Source organism: Chiloscyllium punctatum, chromosome 29 (genome assembly GCF_047496795.1).
Source record: "Chiloscyllium punctatum isolate Juve2018m chromosome 29, sChiPun1.3, whole genome shotgun sequence".
Classification (NCBI taxonomy): Eukaryota; Metazoa; Chordata; class Chondrichthyes; order Orectolobiformes; family Hemiscylliidae; genus Chiloscyllium; species Chiloscyllium punctatum.
In genome coordinates this window covers 23543624-23557130 of record NC_092767.1, presented here as the reverse complement: position 1 = coordinate 23557130, position 13507 = coordinate 23543624, and the positions used below count along the sequence as shown (strand labels likewise).

Below are 13507 nucleotides of genomic sequence, written 5' to 3'. Positions count from 1 at the left end.
TTGAAAATAAGAAGTGGTAAACGTTTTAGGCATGAAGAACAAAGAAAATGTTGATTGTGAGGACTCTGTCTCGTCAGCAGATGGGAAATTCCCAACACTGTAAACGGAAATGATTGGGTTTCCTAAGGTAACTTTCTGACTGATTTACTGTTCGCCAGAGTGACTGGAAATCACTTCGTATGAAAATATTCGGGTTGAATCTTAAATGCCAGGACAAGTGCTAAATAGATTGTAATCTTTTGAAGAAATAACAAAAGTGAAAGATGTAAATTATATTCTTTGTGATTGGGAGGAATGAGCTGGATCTTTGCAAATTGCTGTGCCAGGTGAATTGTGCTCAGAATGAAATAGCAAACTAATTCGTCGTGTGCCAAGCCTGCATATCTCAGTTCGATGAAATGTGAGGTGTTTTATCAGAGAGTCGTGCGTCCAAGCCCCATAATCGTCGTTTTCACTGTTTAATAGAGTTCCAGCTCTTCGTTCCACATGCAGAATTGCAAACCAACGCTAATGGAGCATTCTTGTTGCTTTCATTGACACATATGTCCCCCTGCTTTGATCACATGCCGGTTTCTGAGTGAAAAATGTCTGCACTTTACTGGAACCGCCAGAGACAACTTTATCAGTGCAGCTGAAAATGCTATGAATGATGTCCATTTCAAAACGTGAGATTCCACTACATCCGAGCACTCTCCAAAGTATTCAAAGACACAGAACGCGAATGGCCATTTGTTAGTGGTCTGACAGAGACGCTTAATGTCTCATGGGTCCTGAACAACAATTAACTGATTCAGAATGTGCTGATTGAACGCAACGGAGTTCTCCCTGAACGTTTTGCAATTGTTCTTGTGTGTGCTCCTGTAAGTTTATGTAATGAACAGTTTATTGCCAGGAACGAGTGTGGGGGTGGGGAAGGATTCTGAGGTTTCAGTGTGGGACAAACGTGATCTGATCGAACGGGTAAGTCAAATATTCCTAGAACATTGGAGAGCTGATTGGTCCAGGATCACTCCCATCTTCTGTTTCAGAATCAACAAATGAAATTGCTGGAAATTCTCAGCAGGTCCGGTCGCATCTTGAAAATGAAAACCGAATGAGATTTCGGGACTGGTGACACTTCTTTTTCCATCTCCATGTCCCTCTGCCTTTCTACAAACTTCCTTTTTATTGAACTTGCATTGACTTCAAACTTTATATTCAGCTTCACATTTATTGCTTCCTCTCCAAACATTTTCCCAGTCTCTAAAATTTCCTTAGATACCAGATGGCCAGAGATTGGAAGACATAGGAGGACGGTTAGCGCTTTCAGAATATCTAGCCTGCTCCGCCATTCGATTTGGCTAATATCGTTCTTAACCCCATTCTCCAGTCCTCTCCCTGAACACTTAATCCCCAGTCTTAGGATCCAGTCTTTTTCCCAGAGCGGGTCCTAATCCGTCCCAAAACCCTCCACATGTGTTGGCAGCTGTTACACCATATCTACGTGTTATCAATCTCAGTTTCAATGATTCTCGGCAAACACGAACTGTTCTGAGCAGCTCGATCGGGTCTCTGGCCCCACTGTGATCCTGCGGGGGAGCAGTAATCATCTTCATCTCCTACGGAAAGGATCGGCGCTTCAAAAAAAACCGACAGAAAGAAAGATAGGCTTGTGAGTCAAGATATGTGGAGGTAATTGCTTTCTGACCTGGTCAGTAAACCTTACTCTATATATTCCCGCACATTCCAGCTGCTGTGGTGAAAGGCAATGCAAGTCCAATTAATTGCCGTCTACGCTTTTATTCGATATGTATTCTTCCTTGTTCTGAATATGCAGGGATGTTTCCAGCACTGATGGTCACCATTTCTAAGAGTGCATGCCGCGAGCCCTGATATTTTCTGGAGAGTAGCAGTATCAGTTTGTGCGAAAGTGGCCCAGTACTAAGCTTAGAAGAAACATTGTTGTTCCCTCTTTACGGATGACAGTCTTTCATATCATGATCGATGGGGCTTTGTTGCATACTCATCAGCAAGCCTTGTTTTGAATTTACTCGCCCAATACTACTGTAGCGGTGGAAAGAATATAATTCCGAATACCTGCTGCGTGAATTTCATTTTCAAATTTCTATTTGCAGTGGTCCTTCATATGTGGCGATGTTTCTATCACTGCTGGCCATCCTGTTTAAGAGTGCAGTTACATATGTTCCTCTGTCTTGTCACTGCAGGGAAAATTGCCTGCGCCTTTTCAGCCAATATTTCCTGGATATGTCAACATGGTATTCTTTATTTTTTCGATCATGTCCACTTTAAGGACACAGTTACCGGGCACTGATCCTTTCTGTAACAACAGGACCGCATTTGCTTTACATGCGAAGGTGGCCTGGATCAGTAACAAGGAGAGCATTCATTTCCTCCTGTCACAGCGAACACTGGATTCATGGTGTTAGTCTCTGTCAAATGCATCCGAAAATGTGCTCTGAAAGCTTCATTTGAACGCTGTCTGGCGTTTCTCAACGTGTGTCAACCAAAACCAGAAATCCTCGATCATAGTTTGGAGCAGTTCACATATTCGAGTTTCGAAGCAGCAGACACGGATACAGTTCAGTTAGAATGAAAAGATTTTCAGGCACAGATGAACTATCGATTCTTGTTCTCATACTGTTCCTAATATTACCGTGTGGCCTGAAGTCTAAGCCATGTTGTAATGGAAAATGAGGAAATCACAGACAGGCTGCCGAATGACAGTATGTATTTTGTTTTCTTGTTCTCACAGAGTTCCAAGAAAATATGACAGCGAGGGAGAAGAATGCAAGTCATGTGCAGCTCTGGTGAAACACCTTCTGTTTGATTCAGTCATCAATAAGAAACGTGAATGTGACTAAAGCGGGAAACCTTTTCACAATCGAACAAAGAACAATCACGAACAGTGACCACCTCTTTGACATCTCAGATCGCCTTTGACCTTCCCTGAATATGTATAGGAACTAATTTTTGCACACCTCAAAGTGAGAACTGTTTGATCTACCCACCATAAGTGAGTCACATGTCCTTGATTCCCACATAGGTTTCCAACTCAGCTTGCAGCCAGGTGGCAGTTCCTCATGGCTCTGCTGGATAATGCACTATTATGGAAAAATAAAATGAAAGTTGGAACTCTTATTGGCTGTGGGTTTCGAATAAGCTTGCTACGTGTTCTGCCATTCTTGGATTCCAGTGCTAAACCAGTTTTTCAGTTCATCTGAGCAGCAGGAGAGTCGGCGTTTCTGGCAGGAGCAGAATTCATCATCTCCAGTGATCACGTTATCTGAGGAGAGAGAGAGAACAAAGTTTCACACAGCGACCAATCGGAATTGCATTCTGTTTCAGCATGGCAGCAGATATGGGCTAGCAAATTCAAAGCCAGATTTGCTGATGAGAACAACAAGCACGACTGCTCAGATAGAGCAATTCCTTCCCACCGCTTATTCTGCAGAACTGGTACAGTTGCTGTGAGTATGCTGCAGGGTATCATCAGGTACATGCTCTTGGGTTTCCGGTTTTGGCCTGTGTGCTCGCGTGGCTGAGCAAGCTGAGACTCTGTTTTCAGATTCCACTTCTTAAGAAGGCTTGTGTTTGTATCCCTACGCGGCCACGTGTGCTAATGGATTAAGCTGGCAACGTTTTGCAGGGATGAGCTGTGTTAAAGTTGAACAGAAAAAAAAAAGCAGTCATTTCTTCGAACCCGGCTGTGATGTGGCACAGCAGAAAACAACCAACATGTCAGTTCCCACGCTGGTTTCCCCTTCTGCTGTAGTTGTCACGTTCCCCTCCAGCTCGAAAGGCCACCAGCATAATATGCGACTCAAAACCAGGCTGCGCCAAACTTTCATATTCCAGACAATTTGCATTTTTCACCGTTTCTCTGAAAGTGAATGGAGATATTTATTTCCCAGTTGATGTGAAATTTGGTTCTACATTGAATTCGCTCGCAGTTTTCTGTTGTTGTTACCAAAAGGAGGGAAATTGCGATATGAAACTTGGTTACTTATCCCTAGTTTCCTTAATTTCTGTCCTGATGAGAGAGGCTGGTGATTGGTCCTCTCGATCCGGTGGAGACATCAGCCCAATTGTTAACCTCATCTAATCGAGACTGTAATTCTTAATCTTCACTTTTCATGGTTCATTGTTAGTCAGTTCTGATTCGTGTTACTTGAGCACTTTCCTGGAAGTATTGGTGATCTAAGGCGCCAGTACGTTGCAAGCACCATTTGGAATTGCCTCGCTGCAATTTGTGTGAGCAGCTCATGACCCAGACGACTCGCTCTGCCTCACAGACAGCATTCATGAGTCCGTGTGTCTGAAAATATGTTCTCTTTGTCAGTTCTGCTTCTGTTCATGAGTTGTCAGTTTTTGGTTTCGCTGGAGAAACACACACACAGACAAAGACCCACATGCACACATATATTTTGTGTGATGAATTTTTTTGGTACTTTCAGGGTTACATTGCACTTTACTCAGAAACCACATACATTCATGTAGAACTCTGAGCTCAAAAACTGCATTAAATTATGTAAAACTCTGTTATCTCACTTATTGGATTGGAATCAATATAAGCATAAGGTCATAGATACATAACTCAGGGGGGTAACACCTTCAACATATTGTCTCGCTATTACCATTGTTAACAGCTGTCCCGAGAATGCAACTTTTTATAAAAAGGGTTTTGTGATTTACACATAGAATACAGTGATAGTTTCACTTCTTTCAACAGTTGAAAGGCTTAACAGACAATCAATTCTTCAATGTATAATTTCAGTTACATCACACTGCAAATGTTTGCTATAAATTCTGTGTTACGATCGAGCCCTCCACAAACACCTGATGAAGGAGCATCGCTCCGAAAGCTAGTGTGCTTCCAATTAAACCTGTTGGACTATAACCTGGTGTTGTGTGATTTTTGACTTGGTACACCCCAGTCCAACACCGGCATCTCCGAAACACAATTTATTCCAGACAGCTTGCAAGTGTTCCCTTAGAAACTGCAGCTTTTGGAAACGTATTACTGGGACAAAGTCATTGCTCAATGTGATGGGGTGCACCGTCAATCCCTAATTACTCGAGAGATTGAGATTTTGAGTTACTCCGCAGAACTCTGGATGTCCTCAGTAGAGGGGTAGAGGCATGATGCCATGAGGCAAGGATTTAGAAGTAGTGACATTGAAGAAGCAGCGAAGTATTTTCGAATGGGAAACGTGAAAACCTTGGAGGAGTAATTGCGGTGATAGCTTTCGCTTATATTTGCTGCCATTGTCCTTCCAGACAGATGCTGATCGATCACTGAATTGTTCTGGCAGGATCCGTGTGTGTGTTCTGGGTGCAACCAGGATTTAGTTTTCCTTCGGATAATTCACAAGAAGAGAATTAAATCTTCATTTCCTGACTGGGAATGAAAGCCTGTTCTGGGCAATGCAAACTCAGACTCGTATGCAGGGATGTCCATTGATACTGCAGTAGCCTTTGGGACCTGTACAAACTCTAGTGCCTGCTCTTCACGTCATAATCGTTTTCGTCAGCAGTGTTTCTCTCTCCAATTTTCCAAGTCGGTTCATATTATCACCCTTGGTTTCAATGTGAAGAAGGCAATGCTGTGATAATCTGCTGTTGTTCAGCAGATATATTGCAGCAAGTTAAGTAAAGACTGATGCTAACACGAGCTCGTTTTGAGCTGCGCTGATGTGTTGGCAGCAAGAAAAAGCAACGTTCAACTTGCCTCATTCTGGATGACGGGCTCGAAATGACCAGTGGGTTCTCGCTGAATTAGTTCAGGCTCTGGAATGTCAAAAACTTCAAGTATGAAAGTACAGTGAAAGGAAATGTTTCACAGAGTGGGGCATTCCAAGTGAAACAGTGACGGTGATTATGTTTGCTGATTTTTCACCTTGTGAATGCTGTTTCCCTGATGTGGACGATTACATTACCTGTAGACAAACTGTCATATCCAAACCTGGTCTTTGGGTTAGTGACAGAATTGGTAACACGCCTGATGTCGAATTAGGGGATTGTCGGTTCACATTTAAAATCACGAGGATGCAGCGTGCTAGTCCATTCCTGTTGTCTGTCAGGAACGGAAGGGTTTGGGTTTTTGAATTTACAGTTTCTTTTGTCCAATTCAAATTCTAGCTCAGATCAACGTCTCTCATTCTCTGTAGAACTGGCTTTGGTTTCACCAAAAGCTGCATTTTGGAGGTTGAACTTACATGTTGGAGCGGACATCTGAAGTGAAGCACAAGGAGCTGGTCAAATCCTGAGAACTCTGCCCCTCTCGGGGAATCTGTCTGTGTGTCTCTTTCTGTGGGAGACACGACGTGGGTAATAACACAGTGTGACTATGTCGAACTTCAATCCCATTGTTGTGTCATCTAAGATCAAAGCGAGAACCTCACTTCCATTTGCACTGGAAACATCAGAACACATAAGGTAATGGATCAAAGCTGGAAACTGGGAATAGAATAGATGAATGTCTTTAAACCAGACTGCACCATGGGACAAATGGGATTTTCCATTCTGCAAAACTTGGAGACGAGTAGAAACCAATCTGCAGTTAATCTGATCAGAAATGAAATGGAAAATCTATTTCATTGAGAATAAGTGCAAGATTGTCTTCTTCATTCCGTGTAATCTTGTAGTTAGGATTTGGAACTCTAACTGCAATAGTGTTGGTTCTATTCTCGGACAGGGAATGCATGTTTTATTGTGCAAATGTATCGTGGTACCAGTATTTCTTACCACTGGTCCGAACCTGGTAATGCTTGGTTTTGTGCCAGGTTATCAAAAATCAAAAAGGTGCAGGTTTTGGAAATATGAACTAAAAACGAGAATTGATAGAGAAACCCGCTACATCTGGCAACATTTGTGGAGATAAACAGGTTTTTTTCTTAAGATGGACAGGAAATAGGTTAGTTATAGATTTCTAGATTATACTGTTGGGAAAAGGATAATCTTCCCTGTCGAATCAGGATATTTATCAAAATCACTCTTGAGCTTACAAAAATCGAATTTACAATCTTAAAAGTACTTAATCAGCTGTCATGCTACTTTAATTTTCCTGAGCTGGTGGAAGGCTATGTTTTATTGGCTACATTTCCTTTAGTTCCCGTTATTTAGCAGTCACGCCGAATGGAGAATTGTTTCTTTCAGTTTCTGCCTCAATATGTGTCTTTGTTTTTTCTATATTTGTTTTTGTACCCTCCTGGGCCTTTTCACATTCTCTGACTCTCTGGATCTCCATATCCCTCATTTCCCATTTCTGCTCTTGAAAAGCCTGACATTCAAAGACAGTTTGAGATTCGAACTGCTGAGAGGCTTTCTGAGGTCTGGCTGGAGTCGGTCGAAGTAGTCTCACATTCTCTGGATAATGCATCTGTCACTTCGACCTGAGGCAAGGAGACATTTCTTCCTCAAAATCTAAAGACCCTTTCGAAGTTATAGTTGTATTCCTTATCCATTAGTAAAAGAAAGTAATTACATGATAGCTGAAGAAGAACAACGATGCATTTACTGTTGGTGTACAACGAATGAATGTTGGCAGCAGAGAATGAGGGTGATCATGTCGTGGTGTCAGTGCCATTACCACAACATTTCCCGGGAACGCTGCAGTGTCTCCTGCCTCACCACTTAATTTCCACAAAACTGGGAATGAAGGAATGAGAATAAGAGGATGAGAAGCAGAAATGCTTGTGGAACTGCAGGAAGAATCTCCAGGTGAAAATAATAGTTAAAAATAGCAACCTACACGACTGGATTTAAACCAGGAAAATGAAGCTGGAACGCGAAATCAGAATGCACAGCAATTCAAACAGGGCACTGAGTTTCTCGATCAGCAAAACAATACTTGCGAGAAATAACGAGCTTTCAATAGAATGAGCAGGCACCAGTGTGATGGGAGCTGCTTTCACCAGCTAAGCCATGGCGCCACGTTAAGAGCCAGATTTCTCGTCCATATGTGCAATGCCTGAACCACTTGATCACAGGAATTCGAAAACGTGTTTTCTGTATTCATGTTGCTCAGTATGAATGGCAATCAAACTCTGCTTGTGCAAAAACAGACGTTTCAATGCTGAGCATGCCCCACTAAAAAGGCACAGAAAAAGACAGTATCCTCTTGCATTGGCATCCAACAGATATTTTCGTTTGTTTAAACTGACAGAATAAAGAGGATGTGCTCATCTCCTCTCGCGTCTCATTAACCACGTTAATACACACGCAGGGATTTTCAAACCAAGATGAACAGGCTCATTGTTGTGAATTGACAGCAGTGGTGTGTGAGTCATTGCGAACAGTGAGCAATAAATGCTGAACCAATAGCACTGACACTGAGCCTTACACCATCAGCTCCACACTCACATCTTGTGTCATGTCTCCTAGGCATCAGTGCATTTGACTTTAATTATTCTACCCTGCACCTCTCCTCAAGTTATTTCCGACCGGTTGCAGTTTCGAACTAGGACATGCAATTATTAGAAATGCATTTCTGGGACATAGTTGTCTTTCAATGAGATAAGATTCACTGCCAATCCCTAATTATCCCAAAGATGTAGGGGACGAGTTACTTTTGTTAACTCCACAAATCCTTAGTATGGAGGTACTGACAAGAAACCGCGAGAGATGGAGTTCCTGGATTGCGGAAAGCAAACCGACCCCAAACTGCTAACGTAACTCACCCAGGGAAGAGCAGATGGACCCCACTCTGTCAATGTAACTCAACCAGGGAACAGAATTCTGACATCACATGATCAATGTAACTCAACGGGGAAGTTATGACCTGAGCGCACTCTGTTCATGTAACTCACCCAGGGAAGAGTAGACTGACGCCACTCTGTCAATGTTAGTCATCCAGGGAAGAGCAGACTGACCCAACACTTCATATGTAACTCACCCAGCAAAATGGCAGACTGACACCACTCAGAGAAGAACAGGCTCTACCCATTCTGTCTCTGTCACTCATCCAGGAAAGAGCAGGCTAATCTGATTCTGTCAATGAAACACAAGCAGGGAGACGAGCCTGACCCCACTCTGTCAAAGTAACTCACTCAGAGAAGAGAAGACTTATTCCATTCTGTCTATGTGAATCATCCAGCGAAGACAGTAATGAAACCATCCTTGCTGTTAAACTCAGACAGAGAAGAGCAGACTCTCACGATTCTGAGAAAGTAACACGCCCGTGGAGGAGCAGACTGACATCACTCTCTTAACGTAGCTCACCCAGGGAAGAACAGACTGTGTGCACTCTGTGATATTACTCACTTAGAAAGGAGCAGACTGACCCCATTCTGTTAATATGACTCTACCAGGGAAGAGCAGACGAAGCTCAATCTGTCAATGTGACTCAACCAGGGAAGTGCACTCTGACCTCACACGATCACTTTAACATAACTAGGAAATTGCAGACTGACGCCACTCTGTCAATGCAACTCACCCAGGGAAGTGCAGACTGGTCCCACACTGTCCAAATAACTCACTCCTTGAAAAGCAGACTGAAGCCACTCTGTCCATGTAACTCGCACAGGAAAGAGTAGACTGATGCCACACTGTCAATGTAACTCACTGAGGGAAGAGCAAACTGACGCCATTCAGTCAGTGTTACTCACCGAGGCAAGGGCAGACTGACCCCACAATCTCAGTGTAACTCAGCAGACTGATCCCACACGGTCAATATAAGTCATTCACTGAAGAGAATGACCCCACTTTACCAATGTAACTCGCCAGAGAAGAGCATACAGACGCCAGACTGTCAACATAAGTTATCGAGGGAACAGAATACTGACCCCACTCTTTCTGTTTCACTCAGGCAGGGAAGAGCAGACTATCACCACTCTATGAAAGAAATTCGCCCAGGGAAGGGCAGACTGACCCTACTGTATCTGCGTGACTGACACAGGTAAGAGCAACTCATCCAACTCTGTCAAGAATACCCTGACCCCTCTCTGTCCATGTAGCTCACCCAGGAAACAGCAGACTAACCCAACTCTGTCTATTTAAGTTCACAAAAATCCTCTGAAGTACGTCCTATCCAGACACTCTCCACATCACTGTTTCTGTAACCGTGTGTGTTCAATGCCGAAAACAAATAACCTGCAAATGTTCAGAATGTGGCAGCAAACCAGAGCTACCACACAGAAATTGGGCGAATGTGCAAACTTCCATCAGGCAGTCACCTAAGCCTGGAATGGAAACCAAACCCGACAGCAATCATGATTATAAAATGGCAGAACAGAAACCCAGCAAAAAGAATTGCGTCCATGTGTGTTGCAACGATTCTGAGTATTAATTAAGCAACTGTCACTGTAGTTAATTTCCATTTTCATCACTGCCAACCTTCTTCAAAGCAGAGCACACACTTTGTTTTTTCAGACTTCTAATATTCAGCTTTCATCCCGCTTTTTACCTAATCATATTTCTGACTTTACAATCTACGTCATAACAGGTTGACAACTGCAGAATGAGCTTTGTTCCGTTCTCCACTGATGTTGAGAGTAGGGATACAGCATATTCGAGTAGGACTTGATGCGCTTGCGGGTGGTGTATTCGCGGCATTATGGCTTTTCATTTCGTTTTTGGTCTTCTATTTCGAGTTCATTGCGCAGACCTCTGAAGAAGACTTTTTGGAGTCGAAATGGTAACTGTGTTTTCTCTTGAAAGACAGACGTAGCTTTATTTCTGTTCTCTTATAAATTGATCTTCTTCTGATCTTTGCTAGTGAAATAGGGTGCATTACTATGGCTCGGTTTTAGTTTCAAAATCAAGAGAAACATGAAGGAGACAATATCAAAGAACACAAAGTTCTGATTTGTTCAGATAAGTTTTGCAGCAATGGTGGACATGAAGGTCAAATTAAGATAACGGTTCAAGAACATTTAATCTGGAAGTGGTATGTGACTTTAGTTCCAAATATATGTTTCCGTTCTTCCAGTACATCTTTTTGACTCCCAGAAAACATTGATTGTTTTCTGTATTCACTTTGTTTCGCGATATCTGTCTTCTGGTCGACCAGAGACAACTTCAATTTGCGTCTGCATTGAATAAGATTTCGCTCTTTCTTTCGAGAAGCAATCCTATGCATTCTGTAACATTTATCATGCTGATGGCTAAGAAGTTCAAAATGAATTACGGTTTATGGATCGTGAGCAAGAATGAAGTGATCCACTTGCGAACAGATGTCACCACGCCCTATTCCTACATCGGGCCTAATCGGTCCATTGGCAGAGTCTGCAGAAAGGAAATGTCTAAGGGAACTAGTCCTTTGTTCAGTTTGATTTGATACCAATGGTAGTGCTGTGTTGGGGCAGAAATGTGTCAACATCTCTGACGTAGAGTCAAAATTTAAGTCACATCTACTCCATGGAGTGTCCTCTCATATCGGAACATGCTGACATGAAAACATCTAGCACTGATAGCAAAGGTTTTTTCATTAAATTGGGAGTCTGTTTAACTGAGCAATTCAGACAGCCAAGATGAATAATTGGCACTTGGTTCTTCAAGCTGAGCTCTCCACACGAACTGCTCCAACGGAGGTCGTGGATAAGATCCACATCGATTATTTTGATCAATTTTAGTCTCAGCAACAACCTATTTTTCTGAACAATGCTACACCACAAACAGAGGGATAAGTCTGATTTTCATCGTTAATTTTCAATTTGAGTTCTTAATGCACAGTTTCTTACGAATGTGGACAGCAGAAGACTGTTAACATTCCATTTCTCATATTTCCAGAAAATTCTACTCCGCTGACATCGCCTTGCCTTATCACACCTCAAGCCAGGAACCTGGACCAGTCGAGTTCCTTTCCACACATGGAGTTGTTTTTTCTAATTCATTGACTGCTGATATAATAGATTATTGGCCTTGAGAGTCAGTTGTAAATTAGGTTGAACTTTCTCAGCTTGACTTTCAACTGATCCTAAAAAAAACTCATCACCTGCAGGTAAATGTATTGCATTGCTTCTTGTTTTGCTTAATTTCACCGCCCCCCCCCCCACGCCCCGCCTCCCGAACATCCAAATTTCACGATAGTTCGACAAATGTTTGGAAACTGATTCGTGTTGGAAGTTGATGGCTTTTTGTGTCTCGACATATAATTTATTCAACTAGACATCTTGAAATTACTTCGGATTCTTCACAGTTGAAAATTTACTTTCGATTGAATGCAAAGCTCAAGCTCCACGACAGCCAAATTCTGCAACGGAATTAATGACTTTTAAAAGAGTCAACGCTGTGAGCAGGATTCGAACCTGCGCAGGGAGACCCCACTGGATTTCAAATCCAACGCCTTCACCTCTCGGCCATCACAGCTGCATACAGATCGCTAATTTTCATACTAAAAGAACTGAATTCATGAAATACATAATTTGTCTGAAGAACAAATTGTCAAGACCCAAAGATTTCGCCAAATCCTTTGCAGAGACCCAGACGAACGTTACCTTAGCAGATTGCCAGGCTTTCAGCGCAAACTAGATCCTGACACAGCTGAAGTTGCGGGAATAATTCTTCATTGAATTATAGAGTCACGGATGTACACCACACAAAGAGAGGATCATTGTCTCACTGCGTCCGATCGATTTTGACTCAATTGCTCGTCGTCTGGTGCCAAAGTAGATATGCTGTTGTGTTTTCATATTCATCGAAATATGGAATTAGAAATATTGATGCTAAGTCCATAAACACTAGCTGCATTCGTAAAAAAAAAATCGGAATTAGAAAGAATGCAGAACCCATTACAGAAATGGATTCAGCAACTAATCCGTAAGTTCTGACATCAGGTAATGAACTTGTGAGCACAAGAGAGGAAGATTGACCGAAGATTTGGAACTTGAAATCGTCTTGACGGAATTATTTGCAAAGTTTTTGCGATTGTTCTTGAGTCATCAAGTCCTTGAACAATACAACATGGAAAGTGGCCCTTCTTTCCAACTCGACCATGGTGGACAGTTACCCGAAATTAATAGGTCCCATTTGCCAACATTTGGCCCACAACCCTCTAAACCTTGTTACTCATATATCCATCCAGATGCCATTAAATGTTACAGTTGTACCAGTCTCCAACAATTTCTCTGGCAGCTCATTCTGGACACGACTGAAAAAGTTGCCCCTGACGTCCCTTTTAAATCCTTACCAACTAATTTTAAAACAATGTTTTCTAAATTTTGACTTCCTCACCAGCAGGAAAACACCTTGATGAGTCAACCTATCCATGTCCCTCATGATTTAATAAATAGCAACGATTTGACTTTATCACATTTGTCAGGAGGGAAATGTGTGGAGATTATTATCGAAGGTTTGAAGTAGAAAGTCTGATGTACAGAGTTTTGGAATTGCATCTTGGAGAAGTGTTTAATAAGTCATTGAAGTCTAGTAGCAGTTGTAGAAGTCTGTTGTGAAAGCTGCAGTAGGATTTCAGAGCACGAGAACAAAGCATTATTTCCAATGTATTGTGGCTCAGTTCGACCGCACTTGGACTACAGTGTGAGGAATTATAATCCTCAATTTAGGAAAG

The 13507-nt window shown here is 42.3% G+C and overlaps 1 non-coding gene across 1 annotated transcript; it reads right to left on the bottom strand.

Moving 5' to 3' along the window:
* Nucleotides 1-12224: 12224 nt before the first annotated feature.
* trnas-uga (transfer RNA serine (anticodon UGA)) lies at nucleotides 12225-12306 on the bottom strand. Its single transcript has one exon. It is a non-coding gene; the product is annotated as a tRNA-Ser (tRNA).
* Nucleotides 12307-13507: the final 1201 nt, after the last annotated feature.